Below are 12,684 nucleotides of genomic sequence, written 5' to 3'. Positions count from 1 at the left end.
ACGATAATTATTGGTGAAGGTTTAAAGCCAATATACGGTACCGGCTATTTTTTTTTTTTTTTTCAGTAAATAGGTAGATAGCCAATAAATAAAAATTGCTTGACATTGGATATAGCAGTTATCAAATAAAGCTTGTCTACTATGTTTTTGGTGATTACCAACTATTCCCTACATCTTGTCAATCTGATTGTGACCTATAAAGTAGACTGTAATTTCTTTGGAAACTTATTTTGGGAGTTAGACTAATAATCCAAGTGTTTTTGTATTTATTAACATATTTTGTTGGTTTGTTCATTATGACAATTATCAGTGGGGAGGTTCCAGAGTTCATAAAGGTGTACTGCTTTGCTTGTATTTAAATTTGTATGTCATTGTTGCCAGAGGTTTAGCCTTCGTTACGTATAGCCAATCATCTATCGAGAAAGAGGGAAGAAATGATGTCATAAGTTACGTAACGAGTGCGTTCGAAACCTTTTCTCTGAGTAAGTTGGCCCGTCTTCAAAAAAGGTCACTTTTACATTATAAGTACCAAATTTATTCAACCTACGTAGTGTAGAATACACTCAAAATTTATGTGTTGATATAATATGTATTCTGAATAAGCGTTATATTTATGAAATGCATAGATAAAAAGTTATTGCGAAAAAACCGTGTTACAGAGGCCCTGAATCTCATAGTAAATACGTATTTTCATTAACAATCTCTAGAGGTTCATCAGTAACCCTTATTTGTTGTCTTTCTGCATTTCCATTGAACGTTATCTTAGTTTTACTCATATTAATTTTCAGTCCTACATTTCTGCTTTCTCTATTCAGATCTTCTATCATCTTTTGTAATTCTTCCCCTAATTCACTGTGTAGAACTATGTCATCTGCAAATCTCAAGTTGTTAAGGGTAGGCTCCACTTTGGGGGTTGCCGATCATAAAAAATATTTGCCAAAAATACACTAATCAAGACAGGCTAATGAAATTTTCAGGCATTATTAGCACTATAATAATGCATATTCCCTGTGAGTTTTATCATCCTACAGGGAAAATTAATGATTTTATGAAAAAAAATGTGAAAAAACGGAAATTTCCGGCCCCTCGTACTGAAGGTTATTTGGTGATTGGTGAGAAACTACAGTCTTGAATAGAAATTCGGTCTGACAGAATGTTGGTATATCCACCTGGAACATGCACAAAAAAAATTATCAAAATAGAACAGTAAATAAGCACGTAATAACAAAAAAAAGAGCAACAACTTTGTAAGTTCAGCGAAAGCCCCGCCGAAATAGCAGACTATAGCTAGGAAGAAATATTCAGGAAAAATTCAAATCTCGATTTAGGGACAAAACCTTTTGAGAGTTTGTAGTTAATATGTCACTTGATAGCCTAAAACATCTAAAAATTTATATTATTAGGAGGCAATCAAAGAAAAAACCACCCCCACCCTTTTTTTTTTTTTTTTTTTTTTTTTTTTTTTTTTTTTTTTTTTTTTTTTTTTTTTTTTTTTTTTTTTTTTTTTTTTTTTTTTTGGAGGTGGGTTTTCTTTGATTGTCCTAAAATAATAATAATTTTTAGATGTTTTTAGGCTATCAAGTGACATAATAACTACAACTCTCAAAAGGTTTTGTCCCTAAATCGAGATTTGAATTTTTCCTGAATATTTCTTCCTAGCTATAGTCTGCTATTTCGGCGGGGCTTTCGCTGAACTTACAAAGTTGTTGCTCTTTTTTTTGTTATTACGTGCTTATTTACTGTTCTATTTTGATAATTTTTTTTGTGCATGTTCCAGGTGGATATACCAACATTCTGTCAGACCGAATTTCTATTCAAGACTGTAGTTTCTCACCAATCACCAAATAACCTTCAGTACGAGGGGCCGGAAATTTCCGTTTTTTCACATTTTTTTTCATAAAATCATTAATTTTCCCTGTAGGATGATAAAACTCACAGGGAATATGCATTATTATAGTGCTAATAATGCCTGAAAATTTCATTAGCCTGTCTTGATTAGTGTATTTTTGGCAAATATTTTTTACGATCGGCACCCCCCAAAGTGGAGCCTACCCTTAAGATATTCCCCATTAATATTAATTCCTACATTCTCCCATTTTAAATTCTTAAAAACTTCTTCTGGGCACGCTGTGAATAATTTAGGAGAAATGGGGTTTCCCTGTCTAACTCCTTTCTCAATTGGAAATTTCTTTCTGTCTTGATGTAGTTTTAGAATTGCTGTGCTACCCGTGTAGATATCTTCAAGTGTTCTAACATAAGATTCATCTATTCCCTGCTTTTGAAGGGCTTTCATTACTGCTGAAGTTTTGACAGAATCAAAAGTTTTCTCATAGTCTACGAATGCCATACGTAGTGGTTTGTCATACTCTGTTGATTTTTCCTTTAGCTGGATATGGTCAGTTGTTGAATACCCGCTTCTAAAACCTGCCTGTTCTCTTTGGTTGATTAAAATCTAGCTGTCTTTCTATTAGCCTAATATGATCTTTGCAAATATTTTACATATTGCTGAGAGTAAGCTTATTGGGCGGTAATTTTTCAGGTCTTTTGTGTCTCCCTTTTAGAGAATTGATATAATGATAAAGTATATATATATATATATATATATATATATATATATATATATATATTATATATATATATATAAATATATATATAATATCTATATATATATATATATATATATATAATATATGCGTGTGTGTGCCTGTAAATGTGATAGCCACAATGCCCTCTAACTTCCCGAATTCTTTGCTCTTTTTCTGGATACGCTTGCACTACTAAGCCCGAGATCCAGCTTCAAAGAGATATGGAAGACATGATGATGTCCGGTACCGAATAGGCCTCCCTCTTCATAAGAAGCAAATATCAAGAGAGCAATACACTCGTTTCATTTTAGTATCTTCCTTGCCAGCATGATGCAGACTCTTAAAATGTTCAGAGAATTATAGCACATTAACGAATGTATGTACGCACAAACGCGCAAGCATGCAAGAAATCGAGCGTGTAAAAATAGCCTTCTTTCAATACGTTTTTCTTGTGCCCTTAAAGAAAATCGTTTAAAATGAGAGGGTTTCCACCGTAGACAGAATATACAATAAATCTCATTATTCGCGAAGAGAGGAAAATAGACCCAAGAGAAGAGAGTCGCCTTCAATACAGAGATAAATCGACAAATAACTGAAGATAAAAAATAAAGTGTCGCTGCGAAGCTCATCAGCAATTATCAGTCACAAACAGCATGATGTAAATATAGCTTTCACAGCCCTCCATTAAAGCGAGGCCTGCATTAATCAACAAGTACTCGCCGTAAGGCCGAATTGATCCCGGAAAGTAACGTGTGAATGATCCTTGTTGACAGCGATAATGGTGCCTTGTTTATTTATGAGACTATCCGTGTGAACTTGTTTGTGCGCGGATTTCAGTCAGTCAGAATCTGTGATTACATTTCTTCGGTTTTCGACTATTTCTCGTTACTGATAATCGTGCTGCTATTCGTAACGCGCGATGTTGACCCTTTGTTATTGTTATGAATTGCATAAATTTATTACGCATTCATGATAATTATTAATTTGAAAATATTCGTTTTTGAACAATTAACCAAATTCCTGTGACAAATTTCAATGGTTTTGCTATGAACATTAGCTACGATGTATTTTTCACGTTTGCCTATATTTTTATTATTATCAATATACAGGTATATTACATACAAGGTAATATATATTAATGTAATTCCGTAGGTGATCCCTTTCTCTCTTCTATGCACATACGTGTGTGTTTCTATAACTTCAGTTGTTGCTATGTAAGCCATACTGACTCCAGCTATCGTTACTTTGAAATGTAAATCAAATCCATGGTGCATTTCTTCAGAAAAATCATAGAAAATTTTTTAAAAATTAAAAAAACATAGAAACATTAAAGATTTCAGAATAATAAAATCTACCTTAAAAATGCAATATCTCATATTCAGGTCAGTCATGTAGAATTCAAACTTAAGCAGACATAACCCGTTAGAAAAGTGCAGACTGTTAGGAAATTTATCAGTATCTTTAAACATAAAATAAATTCAATAACCGAACAGCTGCCATAAAATCAACACTTTCCAAAGATACAAAGACTATAAAAAATACAAGCCTTCGTAAGCTGACAGAAAAATGCAAATTACCATGAAAACACATTTAGAAAAAAAAAAACTTCACTCAAAAATACAGTCTGGAATTAAAAGCAGTCTTAAAGACAGGCGCTGGCAGAAAAATACACAAGGTCACAAAATTATAATCATCATCATCATTACTATCATAATAATCGCCTCCAACGACGCGCAACGTAAAGGACCTCTTATGTCTGTCGTGTGCTTTATCTTCCACAAATCTCCACTCGTTTGCAGCCTCTTTTCTCACAGTTCTCATTTAAGTTGGTCTAGGTCTTCCAGCTGTTGAGGTGGCCACAGGAACCCAACTGACATTATCACGTACTATTCCAGGGGTTGTGGAACTTCTGTAATTTCTCCCATTGTATCATTTCTATCTCTATCCTGTCATCTGACTCCTGTTATTCTTTTTAAACTTTATTCTCAAATCATTAAAATCTCTTGGACATTGTTTGTTGTACCGTGAATATTTTGCTATATAGCAATACAGATCTTAACTAATCTTACCTTCAATTAAAGTTTCAGACTACTTGATTGTGCTTTCTCTGATATGTTCATTCCAGTCTTTCTCTAAATTCCAACTCAGCCAAACCTGTACTGGATATTAGTGTTCCTCGATGCTTCAAAAATTGAACATCATCGATCCTTTCTCCATGTAGTTTTATTTCATCCATGTGCTTACTTTATCCTCATTACCTCTATTTTTATGCATTTATTTTGAATCCCATCTTTCTACAACTGACCAATCTTTGTATATCTTGCAGGGCTTTGCTGATTACAACAGCGGAAACTACTCTTCTCAGACGTGCAAGTTTATATTGTTACTCAACTCCAAAACCTTCTCTTCCATTTCTGACCAGTTTTTCTTTATAAAATCTATGAGAAGGGCAAACAGCAAAGATGGAATAACAACCCGTTGTAAGATACCACTATTTACTACAAATTTACTTGATCAGACTCCACTGACGTTAACTTTGCGTCTACTTCCGTCGTATATGATTTTAATTAGCTTTACATTAACAGGAATTACATGATGATAGAAGACCTTCTGTATTATTGGTCTGTCGCGGAAATTACACGCCTCCTCATCAATTTCAGTTTCAGCTCAACTCACTTCTGACATTATTCTATCATAACCTGTTTTCCTCTATATCCTAATTTACTTTATTATTCGTTCAACTTCAAATTTGTGAACATTCAGGTCACTTCTTGAGCTTCTGGTATATCAATTAAATTATCCCTTTCATACCTCGTATTTTTCCCGTCTAGGGTTTTTTTCTTCTGATATTATTATTGACCCATCCCTCCTTTTTAAGAGTATTTTCCGCCTCTTCTTTTCACCCATGGATATATCATCAATAATTCTATTGGCTAACCTAACAACAAACTCAGTCCCTAAATACTTGCCTCCGTCTACATCATCGGCCTGTTTGTCCAGATGTCCTGTTATCTCTTCTTGATCTTTAATGAACTTCACAGTTTAAACTAGAGTAATTAACATGGTCTAATGTGCGTTCTTCAACTCCTCTTGAAATTTCTCTGCATGTAAGTTTTGCTTTTTGTCAATTTTTTTTTTTAATTCCAGGTCACATCCAATAATCACGATTTTCATCCTGTTACCCCATATCCCAGTACCTATTTCCAGATGATTGTTACATTTTAATGTTAAATCAGTCCTCATTGATAGTCTGTTCCTTCTCTGAAATTATTTCTAAAACTGCAAATGTATCTCCACCTTAAACTGCATAGGTCTTTTCATGGTCATCTTCGAGCAGGTTGAGTGTATTAAACCTTGACACTTTGTTAACTTTCGGGGGTGTTTGCAATCGAAGCTTAGCGTAGCAATGACCATTCGGTGATCGTTACGACGTTCCGTCTTCTGTAGCTACATTACTCAGTGTTGAACCAAACAAAAACTTCTTTCAGCTTTCTACTGAAGATGGAAAAAGAAACCCACAAGATTACCGAGCATAATTTGTTTACTTGTATGTATTTACACGGTATTAGCACTCGAGTACTTTGGCCTGAAAGTACTCGAGTGTTTATACTATGTAAATACTTACTAGTAAAAAAGTCATACTCGGTCATCTTGTGGGTTTCTTTTTCCATTAATCAGTGTTCTGTTCCTCTCTCGGTTATTGGCTGTGTGATCTACTGGTTTCTATGGCTGCCATCTGAGGATGTTCAAGTGAATCTATGGATGTAATTTAGTTAGAAAAAAAAGTCTTCAGTGACCAAAATATTGCATCAATTTCCTTTGCAGTCTCTCCCAGGCTCTCCTTACCCATACATCCCCAATACCTTCAGTAGTCCTACCAACATTCGCATTCATATCACCAGCAAAAGTTTTCATATCCCTTTGTGGCATTTCATCTATAACATTCTTCAGTCCTGTATAAATTTGATCCCCATTTCTTCATGGTTCACTTTCCGGTGAATATCATGTTAAAATACTCATCTTGCACGGTTCTGATTTAAATCTACTGTCACTGCTCTCTCGTCAGTCAGCACAGTTTTTTCAATTGTCGTTTAAATCGCTGAAATGGAAATTGACAGTGAAAGGTTTGAAAGGTATACGGAGGAAAACCTCAAAGCAGTTGCACTAGGAATCAAGTGTTAGGAGAGGGTGGAAAGTAAGATGAAGAAAGAAAATATAAAAGGAGGTACACTAAAAGGAACGAAAGTGGTTGCAGTTAGGGGCCGAAGGCACGCTGCGAAGAACCTTGAGTAATGCCTACAGTGCACCGCATGAGGTCCACTGACGGCACTACCTCCCTACGGGGCCTACTCCTTTATAGATGCCACCTGTGCTTCCTGAATGAATCATATAATAACTTATATTTCTTATATTCTGTCATCTTAAGAATATTTTCCATGAAAACACAAAGGCCTTAAAGATAGAAGTTATCAGAAAATATACACTGTCTTGACTAACAAAAGCCGTCAGAAAATACAAATGTAAACATTGGTTATCAGGACAAGCTGTCAGACAATGTGTGATATCAGATAAACGCAATTTGTCGTAAAAACACCCGGTTACACACAAGATTAAAATAGTAGACAGATACAAACTGTCAGATAAATATCAGGTATCAGAAAAAATACGAACCACCACAAAACAGCTTATCTTTCAAATAAAGGTTTTCTCAAAAATGCACCAGGCAGAAAATGCAAAATGTGATAAAATACAGGCTGCCAAAATAAAATAAGGGAATTTTATCCCACAATCACTTCTAATGTGACTTTCATTATCGAGGGCTTAAAGTTCAAAATGATTGCTACAACTCTAACATCGGAGAACAATAAGCTAAGCTTTATTTAACTTTCCATTTGTTTATGACCTTTGTTCATATTCCGGTTTTCATGTAATTTTACGCTTTGTGATAATCATTATCGACAGCTAATAAAAATACACACAGTATGAATATACGTTGTATGCAGAGCACTCATTTTTTAGTTTATAAATGTGAGGCTTGATTAAGATATACTAAAATCACAGCGTGCTTACTCTGTGAACACACGCAACAAGTGTTGGAAACACCTGCAAAAGGCTCAATACGAACAGCGATCACGATTAGGGATTAAGCTGAGAAGATATTATATATTATATATATATATATATCTATATATTATATACTATATATAAATGTCATATATATGTATTATATATATCTATGTAATATATATTATAATATATAGATATATATTAATATATAAATATATATAATATAATATGTTATATATATTATAATATATATTTATATATATATATATATATAAACTTATATCCTCTTGCGGTGGCGGTGTGGTCTAAGGCTTCACTGTGCGTCCTGAATTTGTTGGTTCGATGGTTTGCGCCCGTGAGCCGGCAAATTTCTTATCGACTAATAAAACAATTCCCCTTAGATTAACATATATGAAAATATATCAATTCCCATATAGAGCGAATTAGATATTAAAGGCCATTTTGTAGCTCGATGTATGTATATGAATCACGGTAAAGTGATAGTATGTATATATATATATATATATATATATATATATATATATATATATATATGTATGTATGTATGTATGCTTTAAAAAACCACAGTAGATGTACGTGACTTCATTGTCTAAGCGAATACCACAAGAATCAAGAAAATGATAGGCAGAAAGTCAAACTAATCGCTTTGGCCTTTATTCAGGCTGTGAGAATGCCGTTATTCTCCCTGCATTATACACGAGTGAAGACGTTTATAGCATTCGCCCTCTAGAGATTCACTTGTCATTCAAGGGATATTTCCTCCTACCAGAGTCTAAAAGCACTCTTCTGCTTTGGGACACATTGTAACCTTGCCCCAAGTCACTGGCACTACTTAGGACAGCAAGGAACAGATTATACTAATTGCTTCCACCGCCGTAGCAGACCTCAACAAAGGAGGAACTGACTGACAGTCATTGGCCTCAAGATAGAGGCCCATCTGCCATTGAGGGACATTTTTTTCCCACAGTGGATTCACAACAAACCACTAGACACTCCTTGACTTTGGGATATGGCCCATTTGAATCTTAAGCGATCTTAAGCTATCAACACTCCCTAAGGTACTAGTACTGGGTAGCGCCATGGGTAGCACCACTTGCTGCCTTTAAAGCTGCAGTTCTTAGGAAACAGAGCTGTCCATAATGCTATCGTTGGACTCAAGAGGTTCATCCGACATTTAAGGGTCAATTCCTCCCACAAGGGATTCACGTCACTTCAGTGGGCGTTCCTCTGCCTTGGGAAATGGTGCAATGGAATCCCAATCTATTAGCACTTCCTAAAACTACCACTTACTACCTCCGCCACCGTGGTAGCAGTCAATTTCAGAATGCAGACCAGCCCATACCCACAGTTTTTTTTATGGGGGTGTCTGTTTCCCCAAAACTCGACGTTTTCTTCTATAAATGTCATTGCATATATAGGTAGGTATATATCATATATCTATTATGACTCTTGAATTTCCTACTGTTAAAGAATGATGCTAATGTTTAATAACAAAATCTATAAAAAAAAAGACTTTACAAAAAAAAGATTGTTATTTATTACTTTGTAAATACAGTTCAATGAAAAGGATAGTCACTGGAAATATGGACTTCCAGAGAACGATGCCCCCGACACCCCCCTCGGTACAGGCCTGAGACCTGACGACAGAGTATGTTTAAGAAAGAAATGAATGACGCCAGTATATATATATATATATATATATATATATATATATATATATATATATATAATATTTATATATATGCATAATGTGTTTAATCAGGGGTAGACAGTTTACTTATCCAATATGTTATCAAGAGAGACAAAGTTGATTTCGACTTTGCTCTGTATATATTCTTGGCGAATTCACATTCTGTACTTTCAATCAAAATCAGTCCATCTCCATCAAAACAGCTTATCCACATTTAACACTGGTATTGTCTCAGGATATCATTCCATTTGGAGTTGAGTGACTACATAACAATCATCCTGGTCCTATCTTAGCTCATACAGTTGTAACTTCATCATTCTTATTTTCATTGTTAAGCCTTTCATTTCTTCATCCCACTACTAACTGTTATTATTCCCTCTCCCTGACTTTTTACAAACAAAATGCCTACTGTATCGATGACATCGTCATGGAATTTTGTATTTAATGTCTTCTCCTGCCACATGTGTCTTTAAACCGAATCTGTGGTTCATACATTTTCTCCTTATATTGCTCTTCTCACTTCTCTGTCCAACTCATTTTCCATAATTTGGCAGAAATTTTCCTCATTTTTCTTCAGTTTTAATTCATTGCTATGATCAGGTTCACCACCAACCTCTCTTCTCACCATTAGATCAGTCAAATTGCTCATCCATCTACTCTGCACTTGCACATAATCTAAGCAAACTCTGTAGGTGCCTTTTTCCTTTTCAAAGGTAAACTTAAGAGCATTGTTTTCGGAAACTGCATTCCGAACAATCATGCCCCTCTCTGAGCACAACTCCTGCTTTGCTCCTTATTTCACCCATTATGAGACTCATCACTTCTCTCATCTTACCACCATCCATTACTTTTCACCCTGAATACCTATAGAAATCAACCGTCTTAATTCTTCTCTTGTCTAATTGATCATTCAGTACACCATCTTCCTGGCTTCCACTTGATTACGTTCACCAATAACTTATTCTTCTTACAAACAGTTTCAAACTCGCCTACTGGTCTCTGCAGATTCTCTTCCTTATCTGAAGTCATTATGGTAACATTAAATTTCAGTTGTCCGGTTCAGTCACCACCCATTGTTTTACCTGGCAACTTTGCAACTACTTTCTCAGACTCTTCATATCACTCCATCCATCCAAGTAAATGATAAGTACCCTTTAGAGACATAACACATTCTCGTCTCGGGCCCCACGTTGGCACCAAACCAGTCACTCTCCTTGCTACGTATTTTGGAATGCGAGTCTATCCCCGTCTAAATTTTATCGATTTTAACTAACTAACCTCTATACTGTTCCTCGAGCCCTCCACTTTGCACCCCTTATCTATTATGTCACAAGCTTTATATATATATATATATATATATATATATATATATATATATATATATATATATATATATATATACTGCTGAGGGAGTAGGTAGCTGCTATCAACCGAGGCTGACAGGACGTCCATAGTAACGACATTTATTCATTTAATTGCTGAGGGTCCAAGACATCTGTCTCATTACCAAAGCTGGAATAATACTTTAAAATATAAATTTCAAACAGACTCATACTTAAAATTACAATGAAAATATAAAACAAAGGTATATGAGAAAAAAAATTCAAGAATCATTACCATTTGGACGAAGTACAAAAGCAGGGTGACATAAAGAATTCCAGGCCGGGGCACACTCACGTCGGTAAAGCGTTGTTGAGGTAGTTTGGTTATTCAATCTAGGTACTAGTAGTTTATTGAAAAGTGATTCAAAGATAGGAAGCGAAGAATTGTTAACTTTGAAAAGTATTTTAAAATTTGTATAACCAATTTCTGTTTAACACCTTTTGGCGTGTTCTCGAATATTTGAGAACTCTGGATTACATAGTTTGACTCCAGTTCTATAATTGACCCCCTATGACAATCAATTCGCACTTTCCTCTGCCCTTGGTCCTATATATATCATTCCAGTCAGCAAGATATATAGACTTCAGGAGACTCCATAATACAAATGATATGGACGGTTGGTGTTTTGGAAGTCTCTTTTTTGTTTACTTTCTTATGTGTTTTTTGTGCGTTTACTTTTTACTGTCTGTATTTGAACATATTAATTGCGTTGTGAATTCCTTTCATGCTAATAATGTATTTTATTTTCACAGACTGATGATGCACTGAGTCATGAGTCTCCTGAAGTCTAATATATATATATATATATATATATATATATATATATATATATATATATATATATATATATATATATATATATTTGTCATATTGTAGGTTTAACATTTACTCCCAAACTTCTCATAATGCACCTTGTTTCATCGTAAACACTTCATCCTCTCACACCCTATTCCTTGTCTAAACCTGTGTCAATGTACTACAGTACTCTTAAGTCGGGGCCGTGATGACAAAACAATTAAAGCAGCTTCATTTTAGTTGCACACGTAACTTGAATTTCCCGCTTTCTCCTCAAATAAAGGCAGTTACCCTTTTTTCTCAGTTCTTTGTTAGTTATTTATCTGACTTGGGATTTTTATGTTTATGCAGTTGATAGCAACATTCAACCAAGCAGCTCAGAGCTTTTTAACACAAAATAATGCTTTTGAAACACACGTAAACAGACTGTAACGGTAAAAATTAGGTAGATAACATCAAAAGAAAATAGGTTTCTGTCACAGAAGTACAGTAATTGCGATAATAACCGGGAATGGTAATAGCAATTTCATTTCGATAAACTACAAACAATAGATACTTATCACGGAAAAGGAAGCATTAATGAAAATGATGATGACTTAAGCTGATAAAAGCAATGATAACGACAAATAATGATTGTACTGTGATGTTTTGCAAAGAGAACATTAGAGAATATATTACTATTATTATATTAATTACAAGCAATTAACCAATCCTTATTAAAAGCATATCCATCTGCTGTTTCATATAAGTGACTCGCTAGTGTTTTTTTACTATTATATCATTGATGTTTACCCTATAGTATTCTCTTCCAAATGATTAGTCATAAGTATACGGAAATGATGTATGATAAATTCGTAAAGTAACTAAGTCTACGGGCATAACCAGCCCCGTTTCACGGACAGAACCAGCTCCATTTCAGGGAATCCCTTCTCACCCCCACCCCCTTCGGAAGGGGGGGAAGTAGGATGAAACCCCATTATAAACCATCTTAGCTGTCCCCACTATAACCCTGCCAAGATTCATGCCAATCGGACCAGCTGGTTGGCCGTGATTGAATGACGAAGGACGGAGAGACATAATGCCTATTATAGTTTAGTAAGATTATTAGCACTAGTATTAATTATCATCATTACGAGTTTGTTG

The sequence above is a fragment of the Macrobrachium nipponense genome, chromosome 24, assembly GCF_015104395.2.
Source record: "Macrobrachium nipponense isolate FS-2020 chromosome 24, ASM1510439v2, whole genome shotgun sequence".
Classification (NCBI taxonomy): domain Eukaryota; kingdom Metazoa; phylum Arthropoda; class Malacostraca; order Decapoda; family Palaemonidae; genus Macrobrachium; species Macrobrachium nipponense.
This window is presented reverse-complemented; position numbering follows the sequence as displayed.